Consider the following 20,022-nt stretch of genomic DNA (forward strand, 5'->3'; position numbering starts at 1 on the left):
TGAACCCGTGCGCGGCGCACTCTCTTTACTCTTCCCAGGGGCCCCGCGGACGATAGATGTGTGCACGGAGAGAGGAGGCCAGGCAGCAACGCGCGGGGCCAACTTATGAGGACCGCACATCGCGCCGCGCGAATTCCTGCGGTCCCAGAGTGCGTGCTTAATTGCCGTCGCCCGGTTTGTTTGCCATTTCCAAAGTGACCGAGTGGCCAGACGCGGCCAGCGACAGCCCCGCTTTGTCAAATTTTCGCGGATCCCACCGGGCATATTCTAGCCGACCGACTTCCACACGGCCGCTCAAACCTTCGTTTCGTTTATCCTTCGCCGATACGGCCGTGAAACGGACCGACGTTTCACCGCGCGAACTCCTGTCGCCGTTAACCCCTTCACGCACCATTTTCTTCACAGTCGCCGCGATTAGGTATTTCTCGATTGGCACAATTTCTCAGAAGGGACGGAACATTGACGTTTATACCGTGCCTCGATTTACTTGAATGCTTAAATATTAATAACAAGGGATTAGAATTTTAAAGAACAGAATAACATCTATATTTAATTTATTAACACGTAAAATCTAGTTTGATAGTAAACTCTACGAAACTCTAAATTTCTTTCTATTTTTCTCTATATTTTTCCCCTCTATTTCTCTCTATCTTTCACTATATTTATTTTATATTCTCCCCTCTATTTCCGTCTATTTCTTTCTGTTTTTCTCTATATTTTCTTTCTCTATTTCTCTCTATATTTCTTTCTATTTTTCTCTATATTTTCCTTATATTCAGTTTACATAACGTAAATAATATACGTATATATTAAGTTTACATAACGTAAAAATTAATTTGGAACGTGCTGTAACAATTGCAGTGGTGCCACAGTGTCACCGCTCGAGTGCAAAGGGTCAACACAGCAAAGAGCGAAATTGTGTCCCTAGACACCTAACCCTTTGCGCTTCTATTCGAACCTAGATTTCGATCATTTATCCAAGCTTAGAACAAAGATTTAAAAAATTGCATTTGCTGGTTCTCGGTAAGTTACACGCACGCTGAAATTATCATCGGAATTGGTACGAGGCTCTGACGTCGCAGAGAAGTCTCACAATTTCGGCAGCTATGGAGACGCAGCCTCCTCCAGTCGAATTATTGCAACAGAGTGCGATCTTGCTGGCGCAGTGCACGCAAATATGCGGGGTCGCGGTGACGTCACATCCGGCGTCTCGTTTTTCGCGGTGCGCACTTATCAGGCCGGCCGGAGAGAGAAAGACGATGCAGGGGAGAGAGAGAGAGAGAGAGAGAGAGAGAGAGAGAAAGAGAGAAATGCGATGAGAGAAAGAGAGGTACGATGACGGAGAGAAGGATGATTAGAGAGAAAGAGACTGTGATGAGAGAGAGAGAGAGAGAAAGTGAATGAGGCGATGAAAGAGACGATGAAAGAGAGAGAGAGACAGAGAGAGAATGAGATGATAAAAGAGAGAGAGAGAGGGAGGTGAGAGAGGAGAAAGAAGGACGATAAGAAGGAGATAGAGAGATGGAGAGAGAGAAATAGAAAGATAGCGAAAGAAGGGCAACGAGAGAGAGGAAGGCAGTGGAAAAGAGAGACTAAGACGATGAGAGAGGGAAGGAGCGAAAGTGATACTGAGCCGATCGGAGAAAGAGAAAATGAGGGTAGTAAACACTGAGACGATGAAAAAGAAGAAAAAGAGAGAGAAATAGAGACTGAGGCGATGAGAGAAAGAAAAATAGAAGGAGACCAACAAAATAATTGAGAGACTGAGACGATGAGTGAAAGAAAGGGAGAAAGAGATACTCAGACGATGAAATATAGAAAGAATAAGAGAGAAGTAGACACTGAGACGATCAGAGAGGAAAATAGAGTAATAGGAACTGAGAGGATAAGGAAGAAAAAGAGAGAAAGACTGAGACGATGAGAGAGAGAGAGAGAGAAAAAAAAGAGAGAGAGAATGCCAGAATGACAGAGAGAAAGAGAGAGAGAGAGATTGAGACGATGAGGGAGAGAAAGAGAAAAATAGAGACTGAGAGGATGAGAAAGAAAGAGAGACTGTGACAATGAAAGAGAGAAAAAGAGAGACGCTGAGACAATAAGAGAGAAATATTGAGAAAAAGAGAGACTGAGACGATTGAAAGGAAAAAGAGATTACTGAGACGATGGGAGAAAGAAAGAAAAATAGAGAGACGAGGGAGAGAGAGAGAGAAAAGAACGACGAGAGAGGAAGAGAGACTGAGAAAATAAAAAAGAAAAAGGAAGACTGAGATGATAAGAGAGAGAGAAAAAGAGAGAGGCAGAGAAAAGAACGACGAGAGAGGGGGGGAGGCGAAGAATCGCGGAGGAATCGGCTCCGCGTGCCCACGCAGTTTCGCGATGCGCCGCTGCGAGTGCATCCTTCACCAAGTAATGCAACTCCGTCGTGTTTACGCGGCGAAACGACCCGCGGCGGGACCCCTTTCCGATTCGGGTTGCACACACAGCGCACGCACTCGAAATGCTTCTGTTTCGACGACGGCTTCGCCGAACCGGCCGAATTTCGCCAATTGAAAGGCATGCCGAGAGTACGAGAGAACGTGGTTCGCGCGTCGCGAACACTGAACCCCCGGCTCTTCGGTCGCGTTCCTTAATTAGCGGTTCCTTTGCAAAATTTCGGCACCGCGTTTCCCTGTACTCCCGAGTCATTCTTAATCTTCCCATTAGCAAATTGTTCCGTTTCTTTTCTCTCTCTTTTTGTTTTTGTACATTCCCGTGCATTTTATTCGCCGCTGTTCTGCGGATATTAGGTGCTCCCGATAAAAATTTACAGTGAAATGTGGAATGTTGAATATATGTTTGTCGAATTCTTTGGATTGAGGAATTTTGTTAGGTCACGTGGTATGTGATGGCGTCGCGTTGGAAATGATTAATTCGTTGGCGTAGAATTTGGTAGAAAAGTATAAGTAATTGTAGTTGGAGATTTGGGTTTGTCTACGGGAAGGCAATAAATAAAAATGGAGGCAGGAATTAAATTCATTGAGGTCAATAAGATAAGAAGAAATGAAATTATTATAATCTAAATTATGTTATTGAGAACAGTAACATTGTTTTCACTTTTTAATTTCTTTCATTTCCATAATATCTCTAGAATAGTTTACTATTGTTTTATATTGTTTAACAAACGTCTCTTGAAATTGTATACTAATATTATTGTAAATTGCATCTATAAAGATTATCTCTCCATTAAAAATTTCGCTAATAAATATTAAATTAGATGAATGTTAAACTTCAATAAATTTAGATTTAAATAGAAATTACAGAAATTTAAAATTGTCACTGAGATAAAAATTACACAAATTTAAAAATTGAAATTTGAATAAAAATTAGAGAAATTTCAATATAGAATTACATAAATTAAAAATTTAAATTTAAATATAGAATTACATAAATTAAAAATTGAAATTTAAATATAGAATTACAGAAATTAAAAATTTGAAATTGAAATACAAAATTACAGAAATTTAAAATTGAAATTGGAATAAAAATTACAGAAATTTAAAATTGAAATTGAAAAACGGAATTACAGAAATTTAAAATTGAAATTGAAATACAAAATTACAGAAATTTAGAATCGAAATTTAAATAAAAATAACAAGATGCATATCAAATAAAATTAAGTTTTCAGTTCAACAATGACCTAAGACCAAAGTAAATAATGACCTAAGTAACAAGTCGATAACGGAAGCAGGCTGGTTAAAATGGCACCCGCTTACGCGCGCGATTCGAACACGCGGCGTCTCGAATGAATAATAATTCGACAGGCCGACTCGCGGCATCGGTGCCGTTGGTTTTATGCATAAAACCAGTGCAACGTAACAGCGCCGATACACGGAGCGCAGCATCGCGACCTTGTCTACACAATATTTTTTTCGGCTGAAAAATCGAACGGCCGCGGCCCGACGTAAATGATGAAGATGTTACCGTAACTCTTGCACCGTTGTCAACCGGGTCTTGATCAATGGTGGGTAGATTTAATCGAAAACACGCAACCGTGTTGCGTTCGAAGCAAGTTGGAAACCAAAGGGTTCGGCATCGTCCCGTGATTAACGAGACCGCGCCGCTATAACGAATCGTCATAGCTCGCGGTGCGCGGTGTAAAACGGCGCAAGCTTTTTTCTGATCGCCGGACGGAAATTGAAAAGTTTTTTTTTCCCAGCAGCCGTCGGTTTTCCATCAACATTTTTCATTTCGCGAATTTCTTTCAATCATTTACGGAGGAAATAACGTTAACACGAGTCTTTAAAGCATTTACAGTGTGAAATAAATATTAATAGCCTGTCGTTGGTTTTTCATTAACATTTTTCATTTGGTAAATTTCTTTCAATCATTCTACAAAAAAATAACATTAATACGATTCTTTAAATTATTTACAGTATGAAGAACATATTAATAATCTGTCGTCGATTTTCCATCAATATTTTTCACTTGGCAAATTACTTTCACTCACTTTACAGTAGAAATAATATTAACATGATTTTTCAAATCATTTACAGTATGGAATAAATATTAATAGTCTCTGTTTTACTAAATTATATAATATGAACGTGAAGTCTGATTAATAAGGCGAAAAATTACAGTCAAATGACGGAAAACAAATTAATTATACTGACTTTAATTTTAATTGTTATTTTATATTTATATTGTTATTATGTAATTATATGAGTGTGTGGACTATCCTGTCACCCTATAGGTTCGTATAAATATATAAATATAATTAAATAATAAGTACATGAATATATAAGTATAATTATAACAAATATACAAGTATAATAGAATATAATAGAATAAAATAGACTACAACAGAATACAATAGAATATAAAACCGATATATTTCGACGACGCGCGACCTCGCCATTGTATTTATATTTCGTTTTAAAAATATAGTTACGGCCACGGTTTCATTGCTTCGTCAGTTAATACTTAATGCAAAGACAACTCGCGTGTCTTTGATGCTACTTATGCGCGGAGTAATTGTCCGACGATATTTAATATGCAACCTTCGGGGACTGCGAGAAAAACTGTGGGAAAATGGGGATTACGCGGGCAGTCGTTCGTTCGACCGGCGTCAATTATAAAACAATCATTTTATTATGGGAGATCGGAATCGCGGTCGCCTAAAGCCAGACCATAAACAGCGCGTAATAGCATCTGGCAGTAAATTGCTCGCAGCGAACACGGCCCGGAATAAATGCGTACGGAGTAAATGCATTTTTGTTATTTAGATGATAAAATCAATCTCGCAATCAGCACCATACGGTAGTCCGCTATATTATATGATATTATATTATATTACATTATAATGTATTATAATATATTATACTGTAACTGTACTATTCTGTGCTATTCGCTGCTATATTATGTCATATTGTATATCAAATCATACCATATTATAGTATATTGTACTATACTAAACTATACTGTCACATACTATACTATGCTATGCTATACTGGTCTATGCTATATTATATTATATCATATTTAGTGTAATATATTATACTGTAACTATACTATTCGCTGCTATATTACGTCATATTGTATATCAAATCATATCATATTGCATTGTACTAAGTTATACTGTAACATATTATGTTATACTATGCTATACTGTAACATACTATGCTATGCTGTTCTATAAGATCAATCTCGCAATTCTATAAAATCAATCTCTAAGTTGATAACGAGACAAAAATACTTAACCCTTCCTGGCCGTATATTTATTTTATTTTAATTATAATCTTTCTTTTCAATTTAAAGCTCGGAATAAATGTCATATCTTATGAACTAATAAATATTTGGTCTAAGTAACCTAATCAATTTTTAAAGAGTATAAGATGATAAATGGATTAGTGTAAAAGTGATACACATTTGTGTTAGAAATATTGCAAATCCTATCGTTCCTTGTTGAATAAATAAATCTTTTATCGATACTTATTATTGCCAATTATTATTCGATCAATTATTATTTGAAACGTGTTTTATTATGAATTGCTATTAATGTATTATTAATAATGTAATGATACATATAACAACGTAACAAACAAACAGATAAAACACGTTCTAACATAAATGCACAATATAATATACAAACAACTAACAAATATTCCAACGTAACAGGTTAATGAATATAAGAAATAATGTATGAAAATATTTGCAGCAAAAGCAATGATATCATTGTCCGTACTAATGTGTTTTCTGAATGTTGAATGTTACTTGTTTATTCTTTATCAATTGTTTATATAAGAATAAAATCGCTAGATTACAAACATGTTATAAAATTAATTTTTCGACCCTCGTTATTGCTTGAAATATTATATACTTTGTCTCATCCATCGAAGTATTCGAATCGAAGAATTTCTCATATCCACTAAAATTCGAATTATCGAAATTGAACGAGCGACAGCGCACCCGAGCAGAATCAACGCGTGCCGGCAATTCGTATTCGATTCCGGAACTGTTCCGACGCTTTCGAATGACGATTACGAATGCAGCTATTAAGTCGAACAGCAGAGAGTATGATCGCCGAGCCACCTACCACGAGGCAGAAACAGTCGCGGCAGGTCGAAAGTCGAAACGCGGCTCGGTATGGCTCGCGGTACAGGGTGACGCAAAATTCGTTCGCAGTATGGCAGTGAGAGGTTCCTAACATCATTTCAAGCAACTTTTTCCTTTGTCAAATTTTTCCCCGCGGCTCCGTTTACGAGTTATTAACGAAAAACGGTGGCCAATGAGAGACGCGATCGCCTGGCGCGAGGCGGCGCAATCAACGAGCGATCGCGGCCCAGTTCCGCTGATTGGCGCGGCCGCCACGCGCCGGTCGATTTGGCCACGCATTGGTCAACGTTTTTCGTTAATAACTCGTAAACAAAACTGCGGGGAAAAATGTTGCAAAGGAAAAAGTTACTCGAAATCATCTCAGGATTGTCGATCACCTGATTCGTTTTTTTGCAAATGTTTCTAAATCGCGAGCGACTTTTTGAACATCCTGTAGAACACCTGCGTGGATGAATCGACGTTCGCGCTGCTTGGATACGACGCGCGCCCATACCTAAACAGTCAGAATGGTCAGTTATGCGCGATCAAGATAAATGGCGGCTCGTCGCGGAGGCCTCGCGCGCTGCTCCGATCGCGGACTCCGAGGAATATCGCGAAAGTTATGGCTCTATGAAACCCGACTCGTAATCCTTTTTCAACCCCTCCCCCCCTCTCTCTCTCTCTCTCTCTCTCGATTTACTTTCTCTCCACTCTCTGTGCCCTTCGTCGGAGTAACTCATCGGCATCCGTCATTACGGCCATCATCGATTATACCCACTGAGATCCGGCTGATGGAATCATTTATCGGCGGTGGCCACGGGCACCTTTCGATACTCCTTTCGACTAGCGCGAAATAAACCGTTTGGCAGCCGTACGCTGAAACGGAACCGCCATTTCCTCGGACGTCGTCGACCGAAATTTATCGTCGAAATTTTATACTAGGAAATTTTATACTCTTCAGTACTATACGGTATATTGTAACTATAGTAAGTGGTCGTGGCATGGAGAGAGAAATATACTTTGCGTTGGGTTTAATGCTAATGCAGGTGAATTCGATGTTTATTTAATTGTACTTTTTTACTGCAAACAATTTTTGTGGATTGTTATTAATTATTATTAGCAATTATGAGCGATTATTCTTGTCCATTTTCTTTTGTTAATAAATAAGAATTGTGACATAGTTCTTTCAAAATTCAGAAAAGTCAGAAGTTTCGAGGATATTTAACGATATATGAATATTATTATGTTAAAATAATATAAGAATAATGTGATATAAAAATGAACAAGCGACCCAGAAGCATACACAAAAACTCGTAAATAACTATCGCAAAAATTTCCATAACTTATAACCTAAGCTTATAATTTACAAGACGTAATAAAAATTAATTAACTACCCCCGCGACAAAATGACTTGAACTAAGATGCTCCTAATTGCAATAACAATAAAGGGCATATAACATCGAAGAGTTAAAAACGGACAGGTGACACAGAAGCATACACAAAAGCTCATAAATAACTATCACAAAAATTTCCGTCACCGTAAAGAAAAAGAAAACCGGAAAACAGTTCCCCAAAGAATGACTTTTCACCGCGCCCGATTCTCCCACAGCGTATCGCATGGTTCCCGATGCGAGGGCGTTTCCCGGTAACAAAATCCCGGGTCGGTGTATGGGAGGGATTCTTTTCCGAAAACGTCGCTCGAAAGCACCTGTGCCGTGAAATTCCTGTCTGGCGTCCTATGCAAGCGGCGCATTCTATGCATCGCCGGTCGGCCGCGGCGACGAGGAAGAAGAAGACGAAGACGAAGGAGAAGACGAAGAAGAAGAAGAGGAAGAGGTCTGCGAAGGACGGAGCAGGATAGGTACACTAAGAATGAAGGAGGACAGCGGTGGAGAACGGTAGAGGACGGAGCATGGTGCAGGAGCACGGGCCGGCATAGTGAGAGTAAATGGTGGCGGCGTGGAAAGAAAGGAAGAGGAATCCGGGCGAGGGGAGGCGGCAGCGGCGACGGCGGGGCGGGGGGGCAGGGAACGGGGTGAAACGGGGGAAGGGGAAGAAAAGGGGATGGCTGTCTCGCTCGTTCACAGGGCCTTCCATTGACGCCCTCGGCCGGGCATTTATGAATGAATCCCCCCCCCCCCCCCCCCCCCTCCTCGACCCTCCGCGGCCCTCCCCACTATGCAGCACCGCCGACGGCTCTCGTTCTTACGCTGGATGCACATGCGCTCCGGCGACGGTACACATGCGATGCATCCTTCGTCGCCTATACCGACCAGGCCGTCGTCTGTCCATACAGTGGGCCAAACGGGCGAATCCGCGCCGCGTCTCGCAACTATAAAACCACCGCGAGATTTTCTGTTCTTATGGGGGACGGGGTGCCATGAATGGGACACTTTTATTTAGGACACAGACGACCAGCGAATTCAATGACTTTCTCGTTACAGTGTGGGATATTCGTTTAAAGAGCAGTTGGTTCGTTGATTGGTTGCTGTTAGTGTTCAGGGTTTGTCTGTGAATGGAATGGTGTTGGTAGTATAATATTTATTATATTATATTATGTTATTCTGTAGTGTACTGTATTATATTATATTATAATATTCTATCTTATATTATATTATATTATACTATATTGTATTACATTACATTAGATTATAATATAATATATTATACTATACTATACTATTCTAAGCTGTTCTGTGCTATATTATATTATACTAAACTATGCTATTCCGTGTTATTCTTTGCTATATTATGTCATATCGTATGTTAAATTATACCATATTACATAGTACATTCTATAGTATATTATACTGTACTAAATTATATTGTAACATACTATACTATTCTATGCTATTCGCTGCTATATTATGTCATATTGTATATCAAATCATATCATATTATATTATGTTGTAGTATATGACATTATACCAAACTATACTGTACTATACTATTCTCTGCTATATTATATTATATAATATATCAAATCATATCATATTACATTGTACTAAGCTATACTGTAATATATTATGTTATATTATGCTATACTATAACATACTGTATACTACACTATACTATGCTGTTCCATGATATATTATATTATAATCTAATACTGATAATGTATATTATACTATACTACACTATTCTATCCTATAATACATTATATTACATTTAACACATTACATTACATATCACGAAATACTCTTAGCACCCAACGCGCCAAACAAAAAAATATAAAACACCATCATTCCCCCCCTGAGCTGAACAAAACATTTTTTTACACTAACATTAAGACATAAACATTCACACGAAAAAGTCGAATACACTTCAGCTATAAAATCGCGCCACGATAATCTCAATAAAAAATTGATAAAAACTCGATGCTGTTTAATCGACTCACAGCACCCGATAATTAGCGTTAAATAAATCCCGACGAGCTAAATGCAGTCGCTAATAACACACGCTTATGTAAAGGTGTTTTATCCGCGTAGCATTCGTACCTCGGATCGCGTTCGCATTATAAAAAGGAAAAAAAGAAAAAAATAATAAAAACGACTGGCAACGACCACAACAGCCTCCAATTTTCGGAAATCCTGCGGTGTAATTTGCGGCTCGGAGATCATTCTCGGCGGTCCGGATCTTTTTGTTCGGAGGCCTCGCGCCGATTTTACATGAGAATGAAGCGCGCCGGCAAGATGAGACATATTTCGTCGAACCCGTCGCCAAAATCTTAATAACGCGCCGGTTTCGCAACGGTGCGCGGCGGCCCGGCCGATTCCGACGCGAGAGACAAATCCGCGCGCTGCATTCGGCGAGTGCATCGGGTATCGTTACCGAGGAGGAGCGTCGCCGTCGCTTAACACTTTATCGACCGGTCATCCGATCGTCAAAATTTTCGTTTCTATTTTGATTTTATTTATCTTATCAGTCGCGAAAGATATTTAATATTTAAAAATTTATAGAATATTAGGTCCTTGAATAAGTTCTCGCTGTTTCTTAAAACATAGCATTAGTAGTACTCCGTGCATGGAATTTCCAATGGTGACTCATCGGCAAGAAATTACAGGATGTAATCTCAAATTTCAGTGTATGAGTGTTCACTATAGTGTCAACCACGTGTTCGTTTATCTGATCTGAAGATGTCTACTTCTGTGCCGAATAAAGTGTAACACGTTTATCTCGATAATAGATAACAAATTAATGGTTACAATGGCACCCGTTTCACAGGTTACCGATCGGGGGAAAAAGGCGATTTATAAGCTACCGGTCGATAAAGTGTTAAGGACGCCCGGCTTTTCGTTAGGTTTTTTGCAACCGTTAAACAGGATGCTTTCACCCTCTTTCGCCCGTGATCGAGGCGTCGTCATTCGGGTCGATTAGCGTCAAATTGACCGTGTCCCCGAATCACGGTAATATCATTCGATCGTTCGCAAATATTACGTCACCGGCGAAATCGCCGACGATTTCTTGATAATAACGAGATCCAACGAACGGCGCGGGGCACTGTAAACCCATCGAACAGAAATTGCGGTGATTGATTTAACATTCTCAGACTCTGAAATTTCCTTTGCCGCACAATGGCTGGTTAAATCGATTCCGTTCGATGCAGAAGTTGTTCGACGGGAGATAATGTATCACAGAATTGCGTGGCTCCGGCGAACCCAGGTTTCTCTGATTTCGTTTTTTACCGACTCGTTCTTTTATTCGTTTTATTTGCTTTTTTAGCGATCGCATCGGAGGGAGAACGTTACGATTTTAGAATATCTTTAGTTTATTTAGTGAGCGTGATAATTAAGATTAGATGGACTGAGGAAGTGATGATATTTATAATAATGTTAGTGAGTAAATGTTGATAACAATGTCTTCGTGAAATATAAAATATTATGTGGTATTGGATATGGTATAATATTATATTATGTATTATAGCTTATGTAATATTATATGAATATTAAGTGACATTGTATATGATTTTATAATATTATATGCTATTATACGTAACATTACACTATTATACTATTATATTACACAATATTCTATGATATTATAATATTATATTATATATTATAGTTCATACAATATTAAATGAATCTTATATGACATTATAACATTATACAATATATTACAGTGCATGTAATATTATAGAATATTGATATTTGGAATATACGAAAACGTATACATATATTGTTAAAATTAGAAAAATAATCTGAGGAGTTCTATGCATAAAATATTAGATAGAAAAATTGCCCGTAATAATAATAATGAAAAATATAAGCTGAACAAAAATATGTTCATAAGAAGTGAAAATAATTAACGTCTTTCACATATAACCTAATCGTATTCATAACAGGAAAAAGGATAAAATATGCCATAACGTATACTAATAAAAATACTATAATCTTATACTAACAAAAATATTAAAAACTTATAGTAATAAAAATATTAAAAACGTATAGTAATAAAATAATTCACTGACCGTGACCGAGCACATCGAACAAATTTTCATTACCTTTCGGCTCACTTAACACTAATACGTCAAGTCTCGTCCAAGGGGCCAAGAAAGAATCTTTCGGAACAAGAGCTCCAGGTTGTTGTTATCACAACACCGTCGTCCCGATATTAATTACCGTCCGATTGTTCGAACGTCCTTTTCGGCGATTTTCGAGAGGGGTCGAGGGGGGTGCGAGGCGATGGGAACGGGTGGCAGAATCGGGTCCAACGACCCCGAAGAAGACCACATTCCTCTCTCACCGTTTCTCAACGCGCAGTGTCCACTCGGCGGCTGATATCTTCATTTTATTTTATCATAACTCAGGCGACGCAACGCCGGGATCCCGAAAGCCGACTCGTACAAATCGGCCCCCGGTACACCTTGCGTCGTACGTTTCACCCTGACACAGTTTTGACGGGTTTTGCTCCTGTTGCTCGTGAACCTTTTGTCCGCGTCGCATCGCGATCCCCTTGCCTCCAGAATTGACAAGATGGCCGCCGGGACCGCCGATCTCGATATCGAAACAAAACCGCTTCGTTCTCCCGCGAATTCTGTCTTTTCAACCCCTTGCGCCAGGATTTCTTTCGCGGTTTGCTTGATTGGCACTGCTTCGTTCTTAATCATTTCTTTTTTTCTACATTTATTTATAATTAGGCTTCTCGTGGCTTCTCGGCGATTTTCGAGAAGGACAAGGGGAGACGCGCGGATCGTTCGTCGACGGCGTGCGCTCCCGTTTCTTTTTTCCCGGCGGCGCGAAATGCAAGCGGAAACGCGGCCTCGCGCCGCAATGCGACGATCCACGCCTCTGCTTACGGACTGCCTAGCGTCGATAAAAAGGGAGGCCGCCGGCATTTTTGTTGGTCTGTACTCTGGACACGTGTTGCCGGCGACGAGGAACCGGGCAACCATCTTCGCGTTGGTCGTCCCGGCTTGTGTCGCGCTGTTTCCGCTCGCGCGACCCGCCCGGCCATCTGCCTCCACATGCTCCTGTGCACGATTAACCCTTTCGCCGTGCCACCGCCTCGCCACGGCAATGGGAATCGCACGTGGTGAAGCGCCCGGTGACACTTGTTCCCCGATATCTGGACAGGATCTGCGAGCAGGTTGCCATTTTCGCGGACCAGTCTGCGCGAATCGGAAGAAAGGAGTCTTTTGTGACGGATCGGCCAGTTTCTTCTGTATTCGGCTTGTTTAAATGTTTTATGGGGCATTCGTTGAACACTGTAGTCGGTCATTATAATGTCGTTTTTGTTTGTGTTCGTTGTTGAAAGTTGAATATTAGGTACACTGATTGGTAATTTTAATGTTGCGTGTTTAAGGAGATGGGATCTGGTAGGAGGACAAGTGCAGGTAATTTTTTAACTAGAATTTTGGGAGTATGTGCTTATTATGTTTTTTTTTAAGGTGAATTGAATTATGTAGAATAATACGTGTCTAAATTAAAAAATGAGGATAATGAAATCAATTAAATGAAAGTATGTTCCGCGGAGAAATGATCGAAAATGAAATTAAAAATCGATACATTATCACCATTGCGTACAGAAATCGCAGTAAAAATTTTAGCTTAAGAGCTTCATTTTTGTTCGAATATTTAAATGTTAACATTAATTTTATTTCCAATGTTTATTTCATGTGTAACTAATTTCCAAATTTGCAAATAAATTATTGGCACTTAAATTTAGATCCTGTGGCGTCGCTAAAGATTGTTGCATGATGTTTTAATCAAATGTTTAGATAGTAAAAGTAGTTTATTTTTAAAGAGTTATACAACTGGTAATTCTGAAGCCTTACTTAAAATTATTGTATAATATTCTAATGAAATGTTCACATTATCAAGTTAATTTATTCTTAAAAAACAGTTCAACTGGATATTCCGAGGCCCCACTGAAAATTATTATATAATGTTCTAATTGAATATTTACATCACCAAATTAATTCATTCTTAAAGAACAGTTCAACTGGTAATTTTGATGCACCACTCAGTATTATTATATAACATTCTCGCCAAATATTTCCACCATCAAACTAGTTTACCTTAAAAAACAGTTCAAAGCATAACTTGTCTAAACTAAACATCAAGATCGCACCAAGTTGCTATAACATTACAAATTGCACTAACAAATCACATAAAATATAACAACAGTCACCAAAAAGTATTTCACTTTGAAAGTGAAAATGGCATCGCTTGCAAAGGGTTAACACGGTGAATCGCATAATAAAATTAAGGGCGCTGAGAGCCGAGTTACATAAACAAGTGAAAGAGATAAAGGAGGAGCGGATCGAAGAAAGCGAGTTGCATTATAATGTGCAGCGAGAATCGCGTAGCTTCATCATCTTTTTACAAGTTCGGTTTTGGTCAATTTGTCACCGCGACCTCGATTTGTCGGTTCGTGTCTCCGTTTGGGTCTACGGTCTCTCATAAATCGCACAATTTTTTGGAGATTGATTTCTCGCAAAAACCGAGCAATTTGTTTCGTTCGTCTCTCCTCCTCTTGGCGCCGTAAAAAGGTGTCTTGATAATGAAACTCTCCACTTTCTGAAGGCGCGCACGGAAGAAATCGACCAACAAAAGAATTCAAAGGAGAAATTGGATAAAGAAATATTTTTGGAAGACGTGCTTTATTTTAATCCTTTGCACTGTGATTTATTTATAGTTGCGTTGCAATTGACAGTGTTTTGTTCTTAATAATTTACCTAAGGGAATGATAGAATTTTTATTGCTGATTGAATTATTATTTAAAAATCGCGGATTAAATCGCAAAGACGTCAAATATTTTCCTAAAGCTTTTAAACAGATATTAAACATTAAAAAGTGAATGTTAAATCAGAGGTACACTAAAATTAATCTCGATGAAAGTTTGCATCAAATCGAGGAGAAATCAGGATTCGACATGGTCGCGCGGCAGAAAGAAATTATAATCTTGTATAATTTATTGTAGCACTTATAATGTTATATGAATATTACGTAATATTATGTATGCCATTATAATATTATATGATGCATTATATTACTATAATATGACATTATATTAATAATGATATTCTATAATATATTATAGTTCCAGGAAAAAAGTGGGCGAAAACAGCAGAGCTAATAATGTCGTACTATATACGATATTATATGAATAATATATGATATTATACACAACACTAAAATATTATATAATATATTATAGTTCGAGGAAGAAAGCTGTCGAAAACAACAAAGAGACAATAATAGGATATTATATATAATATTATAACATTATATAGTCTATTATAGTACATATAATATTATGCGATATTATATGAATATTACGTGATATTATATACAATATTATATTATAGAATCTACTATAGCACATATAATATTATGCGATATTATATGAATATTACGTGATATTATATACAATATTATATTATAGAATCTATTATAGCACATATAATATTATAGGATATTATATGAATATTACGTGATATTATATACAATATTATATTATAGAGTCTATTATAGCACATATAATATTATACGATATTATATGATATTATACGCGATATTACAATATTATATAATATACTATAGTTTGAGGATAAAAGGGATCGGAAACAGCAGCGACAATAATATGATATTATATATAATATTACAACATTATATAAGCTATTATAGTACATATAATATTATGCGATATTATATGAATATTACGTGATAATATACTCGTATGTGACATTATAACTTTATACAAAATATTATAGTACATATATTATTAAACGATATTATATGAATAATATATGTGGACGAATAATAATATATATGCACGACGCTACAACATTATATAATATACTATAGTTCGACGCAGAAATCGGGGCGAAAACAGCGGAGCTAATAACGACACGCGAAAACGATTCTTAATGACACGCCGTTCATAAATTGTATCGTGACTGTCATCGGGGGAGCACGTTTTAACGGCCGAAATGGCTAATGGATAATGATCGCGTAATGCACGTGAATCATTGCATAATGCCCGGTGAGCCGTCGGGCGTGGCCGCATTACGCACCCCGGCGCAACGAGCAGGCGAAAGAAGAAAAAGAAAAAAAAGCGGGAAATCAATGTTGCGGAAGATCACGCGCGTTCACTTTAAATATCGCGGGCTGATAATCATACCCTTATCCGCGGCAATTTACCACGGTTGCACCGTACATCATCGTCGCCCGTTATTTACAGGATGTCGGGGAATGCATCTGCATCGGCGGCGGCGTTCACGTGTTTGCACGGACCGCGAGAACCCGTCGACTCGCGAAAGGCGGCAACAAAGTTGAGCTGCACGGCGGGTGGAACGATCCGTAAACAAACCGGCCCGACGACGCTGTTGCAATTTTTGTAGTTGCATGAAAAATTGATGGGACTTTGTCGTTTTGTCGCCGCGTCGCTTGCAAACGCTAATTGCAGTTGTTGCACTGAGAATTCCTTTGTAGAGTTATTATTAATATTAATATTATTATTGTTATTATTGTTAGATCACTTCACAAGTGATATATTTATTTTGTCAACTAAACAATTTATATCAGTGAAAACGTGCAATTAAATAAAATACGCGAGTACCAAAAAAGGTGGTGCACTGTAAATTACGCTCCTCATTTTATTTATTTTTCTGCGAAGAAACTGTGACACCTTTTGCAGTCACGTTTACAAGATTTGTTTACGCATGTTTTGGGAATACGTAATAAATTTTTGGGGCGGAAGTATAATAACAATACAAGAATATAGTAATTAACAGTATAATATCGCAGTGTGCTGATCTCTGACGGCACCGTTTGATTTTACGATCGCCGCTAATTATTATAAATATATTTCTCGTCTGACAGATCGAAACGTGTTGAATTTCGAGTAATTTTTATAGTTTAATTCCGGTCTATTGTGACACGGTTGGGAACGGGGGTTGTTGAAGCGGGTTCCGTTGAAACCGGCGACTATTATTCAAGTCTGTTTTAAAAGGACGCAAGAGAGGTAACGAGAAGAAGGGAAATTGTTTCTGCGGAGGACGAGAAACAAGAGAAGAAAGGTGGTTTCTTTGCCAAAGAGCACGCTGGCCAAGAGTAAATTTATTTTGTAAAGAAAGATGGAACAAGAGCAGTGGGAAGCTTTCTGGAAACACAAAGAAAGGGGAACAAGAATATCTTCTTTGTTGAGGAGGGAGCGGGGACCGGCATGATTTTCATGCGAAAGGCGTCAGCTTAGGGGAATGCGTTCACTGTGCTTGGTTGCGGCAAGAAGAATTACTATATCATTGGGTGAAGCAGGTTTTCTTCTTAGTATAATTGAAACGTAAAGAGAAACAGTTGTGTCATGATTATTAAAATAGTTACCTTTGTCTTGGAATTATTCGGACGGATATAATAATCTGTGAGTCGATATTAATAATAAATCGTATTGAATGATGGAGATTTATATTTCTAACCTAGAAATATTATAGCGATATTATAATAATTAGCATAGCGTGGTCATTACATAATTATAATACATAAAATAATATATTACGAGATTGTATAGTATAGTATAGTACAGTAGAATATAGTATGGTATAGCATAATATAATATAGTATAGCATAGTGTAATAGTGTAGAACAGTATAACATAGTATAGTACAATATATAAAAGTATAGGTCAGTGTAACATAGCATAGTACACTACAGTACAATAGAATAGAATACAATTTTTTAAATTATATAATATAAATGCTATATAAAATAATAAATTATAAATTACAAATATCTATCCGCATCCACATAAACTTATTAAAACACAAGTTTGTCAAGGATCATATCAATATACGTCACAATCAGCCAATAATTAGTAGAGAGAGTCCAGAAAAATCGGAGGACGTTTCAGGAAAGAAAAAATGGTCGCCGTAGCGTCGCGGTTTCGTAAGAGATGAAGAAGAAGACGAAGAAGAAGAAGAAAGGAAAAGTGGCGCGCGTTCTGAAAAAGAATGCGACGGAGAGGCGGAGAATGAGTCGGGCAAGAATTCGAAGAGCGGCGTACGAGCATCTTATTTCAATATTTTAAGCGCACTCTGGGATATCACGCATACTACGAGTGGACGGCCAATATTTGAAACGGACCACAAACGCCGCCACGGTCGGCCATGGGAAAGGGAAACGGAACACGCGGTGCATACAGAGTGCTGACGGAAATCCTGCGCCGATTCCGAACAATCTGATTTACCGCGGAAAAATTCATTGCTTGCTCGAAATCGAATTCCTCCGCGCCCCATCACTACTCCGCCATAAAATTCTGCATCATTATTGATTCTCCTCTGTTTATCTTCTATTTATCGTTGTTATATTATTATTGCGTTCATTATTACTATATTGTATTGTATTTTATTATACTATACTATACTATTCTATGTTAAATTATATTGTATTATACGGTAGTTTACTTTACTATACTATATGATACTGTACTGTACTATAATTTACTGTATTTTATTATATTATACTGTACTGTACTATACTTTACTGTATATTATTATATTATACTGTACTGTACTTTACTGTATATTGTTATATTATTCTGCACTATAATATATTATACTACACTGTATTGTATTATGTTATAATAGACTATACTATACTATTCCATATTATATTACACTGTACTTTTCTTTACTGTAGTGTTTTCTATTATATTATATTATACTATACTGTGCGACTCAAAATTGTATTACACTGTAATATACTATACTATATTATACAGTACTATATTGTACTGTACTATACTATTTTGTACTGTATTATATTGTATTATGTTACACTATACTATTCTGTATTATATTATAATGTAGTATTCTATATTATAGAATGCTATACAATACTGTATTGTATTATATTATACCATATTATGTTATATAAATAATTCTATTAACCTATCTGCTAATACGAACTATAAATCATATTAATATCCAAAAAACCATATAACTTCGCAAAAATTATTAACATATTTACTAAAAATATTGATTAATAATTTAAGAATTTGTCAAACGTAAAAACCGTCTATAGAAAATTAACAAGAGCTGTTAGTACTTCATTCAAAGAAGGAAGAATGTCTTACACTCGACGGAGGAAATTGTCCCGCACCAATTTTTTTTTACAAAACCATATACAAAAGTGGTAATTGGCATAAAGAGTCGAATTATCAGATTCGCAGCTTGTAATCTCGATTTTATTGGCGTCGCATCCGCGAATTAAAAGGACGGCCCCCGGCACTCGTTAGAGAGCGAGATAAAGCGAGGCTGTCCCCGGAGAGGCTCGCCGTGGAATGCAGATGCACCCTTTCTTTCCGCGAATTCGTCGTCCGCGGTTCCCGTCGAAAAAAAAAACCGGCGCTGGTCCTTGTTATCTTTAGGTAACGATTCCATCTCGGCCAATACGGGCTGCGTAATCGCTCGAAATAAGTCGGCCGACAATAAAAGCTGCCCCGCGAGAAACGAAAGCGGCACGAGGCGTAGGGTCAAGGGACAGGAGAAAATGGCTCCCGACGGACTCGCTACAATTTGATAAGTCAGTAGATGGAGACGATACGGTATTCTACGGCCCTATTACGTTGATAACGTGGAAATTCTGGATTTTAAGCGATCGTGACGAGACAACAATTGAGAAATCATTTTTATATCCAGGCTGCGATATTTTTATCTAAATGTTCATTTTGTATATCTTTGTCAATTATAAAATTACTCGATAATGCTAGTCAATCTTGTTAATTTATTTATTAATTTTCAGAGTTTTAGTAATCAGCGAATTTTTATTTTCGTACGTTGTTTTGTAAAAAGTGGAATTATAGTAATATTTGTTTTATTAATTGAAAGGTTACACGTTGCGAATATAAAATAAAAATGCTGCTCAACTTTGCTGGTTTCTTAATTAATTTCTTGCATTTTAAAAATCTGTATATGTAGTAAATGCATAAATGTCCAAAGCATAATTGTGTTTT

This window comes from Augochlora pura, chromosome 5, assembly GCF_028453695.1.
Source record: "Augochlora pura isolate Apur16 chromosome 5, APUR_v2.2.1, whole genome shotgun sequence".
In the NCBI taxonomy this organism is placed as follows: domain Eukaryota; kingdom Metazoa; phylum Arthropoda; class Insecta; order Hymenoptera; family Halictidae; genus Augochlora; species Augochlora pura.